Source organism: Arachis ipaensis, chromosome B1, assembly GCF_059453495.1.
Source record: "Arachis ipaensis isolate K30076 ecotype BB chromosome B1, ASM5945349v1, whole genome shotgun sequence".
Classification (NCBI taxonomy): Eukaryota; Viridiplantae; Streptophyta; class Magnoliopsida; order Fabales; family Fabaceae; genus Arachis; species Arachis ipaensis.
In genome coordinates this window covers 61,577,202-61,580,168 of record NC_142436.1, presented here as the reverse complement: position 1 = coordinate 61,580,168, position 2,967 = coordinate 61,577,202, and positions in this window count along the sequence as shown.

Here is a 2,967-nt window from a genome sequence, read left to right as displayed (position 1 = left end):
TCTATCTTTTCAGATATGATAGAAAAATTCATTGAAGTTTTTATGGATGATTTCTCGGTATTCGGAGATTCTTTTCCTAGTTGCCTATATCACCTCGCCTTGGTATTGAAAAGGTGCCAAGAGACCAATTTGGTCTTGAACTGGGAAAAATGCCACTTCATGGTGACAGGGGGAATAGTCCTTGGTCACAAAGTCTCTCGCCAAGGCATTGAGGTTGATAGAGATAAAGTGGAACTTATTGAAAAACTACCCCCACCCAATGATGTCAAGGCAATTAGAAGTTTTTTAGAGCATGCTGGTTTTTACAGAAGATTTATTAAAGATTTTTCAAAGATAGCCAAGCCCTTAAGCAATCTCCTTGTGTCTGATACACCATTCATCTTTGATGAAACCTGCATGCTAGCATTTACACATTTGAAAAAGAGGTTATCCTCTGCTCCTATCATTTCCCCACCTGATTGGAATTTACCATTTGAATTGATGTGCGATACATCTGATTTTGCAGTTGGGGCAGTGTTAGGACAAAGGAAAGATAACCTAGTTCGTGTGATATACTATGCTAGCAAAGTCCTTAATGAAACTCAAAGAAATTATACCACTACTGAAAAGGAATTGCTAGCAATAGTTTTTACATTTGACAAATTTAGATCATACCTCATTGGTGCTAAAGTGATCGTTTTTACAGATCACACAGCACTTAAATATTTGTTTGCCAAGCAAGAATCGAAGCCAAGACTAATAAGGTGGATCTTACTGTTGCAGGAATTCGATATTGAAATCAGAGACAAGAAGGGAGTGGAGAACAAGGTGGCAGATCACTTATCTAGAATCCCTCATGATCAAGGTGGAGAAAATGATACAAGTGTTAACGAGCTCTTCCCTGATGAGCAGTTGATGACAGTTCATAAAGCACCATGGTTCGCAGATATTGCAAATTTCAAGGCAACTGGAGCATTACCCCCAGGGATCAATAAGCATCAAAAGAGGAAGCTCATGAATGATGCAAAATACTTTGTCTGGGACGAGCCATATCTCTTCAAGAAATGTTCAGATGGAATTCTTAGAAGATGTGTCTCGAAAGAGGAAGGGAGAGAAGTCCTGTGGAACTGTCACGGTTCATGCTATGGCGGGCACTTTGGAAGGGACAGAACTGCAGCAAAGGTGTTACAAAGAGGATTCTTTTGGCCCACTCTTTTCAAGGATGCCAAAGAGCTAGTAAAAAGTTGCAATGAATGCCAAAGATCTGGAAACCTGCCCAAAAGAAACGCCATGCCACAAAATTTCATCTTGGAACTTGAACTGTTTGATGTGTGGGGAATTGATTTCATGGGACCATTCCCAACCTCATATGCAAACAATTACATCCTGGTAGCAGTAGATTATGTTTCCAAGTGGGTAGAGGCTATTGCAACCCCAACTAATGATAACAAGGTAGTCATGAACTTCCTCAGGAAGAATATCTTCAGCCGGTTTGGAGTCCCAAGAGCCCTCATCAGTGATGGAGGGAGCCACTTTTGTAACAAACCACTGGAAGCACTCCTCTTACGATATGGGGTAAAACACAAAGTAGCCACACCTTACCATCCTCAAACAAGTGGGCAAACTGAGATATCCAACAGAGAGCTGAAGAGGATCCTGGAAAAGACTGTGGGCGCATCTAGAAAGGATTGGTCGAAGAAGTTGGATGATGCTCTGTGGGCATACAGAACAGCATTCAAAACTCCACTTGGAATGTCTCCATATCAATTAGTCTACGGGAAAGCTTATCAGTTACCACTGGAGCTGGAACATAAAGCTCTTTGGGCTACCAAGATACTAAATTTTGACAGCATTGCTGCTGGTGCAAAAAGAATCTTGCAGCTGCAAGAGATGGAGGAATTCAGGTCACAAGCCTATGAAAACACTAAGATGTATAAAGAGAAGGCAAAAAGAAAATATGACATGCACTTGGCACCCAGGAGTTTCGAAAAAGGGCAGCAAGTACTCCTCTACAATTCTAAATTAAGGCTGTTCCCAGGGAAACTCAAGTCAAGGTGGTCCGGACCTTTCTTGGTTACAAAAGTGTCACCATATGGCCATATCGAAATCACGGATGAAGGCTCAAAGAGGACTTTTATAGTGAATGGACAAAGACTCAAGCATTATCTGGGCAACATGGGGGAAGACCCCAGAGTAAAGTACCATCTCAAATAATTAAGAACTCGTCGAGCTAGCGACGATAAAAGAGCGCTCTGTTGGGAGGCAACCCAACCTCAGGTAGTTTCAATTTCATCCTTATTTCAATAAAAGTCACAAGTGGTTTCCCCTGTATTGAAAGGAGCTAAGTTTGGTGTTCCACACCAGAACAATCCAAGAGTGATGGTGTAATTCTAAGTTTGGTGTTCCACTAAAGGACATTGGTTAGAATTACATCCCACTCCCAAAAGAACATTGCTAGCTCCATCCAACCAAGAGAAACCACTTAGGTGTAGTTAGACTATAGGTGATCATTGCTCTGTTGATAATAAGATATGAGGGTCTCTGCATATATGCAATATTGTGTACTGGGCAAAGAACTAAGTTTGGTGTTCACACACCAAACTGAGTTCAAGAGGCACAAGCATACATATAAGCTAACTATGTCTCAAGTGCTTTGGGAACAAGCAACTTCCAGTGACCTTGTAGGAATCTTATAAGGAAATGGTGCACTTTCACCCAAAGAAGCGAGGCAACAAAAACAAGGAGGACAAGCAAGGAAAAGAGCGTGGACACCCACAACAGTAAAAGGTGGTGGAGTTCCTTCTTTGTTCCATCTTTCTCTGTGTTTTAAATAAGGAAGATCTTGTATGAAATAGAACTTGCTTCCATGTTATGTTTAAACCTTTTTCAAATCATGTTATTTTTAGTTTTTGGTATGGAAGAGAGTCTATGTGCACTAGTCTTTATGTCACTGCATCATTCCCTTATCTACTTGTAAGTTTGTCCCTT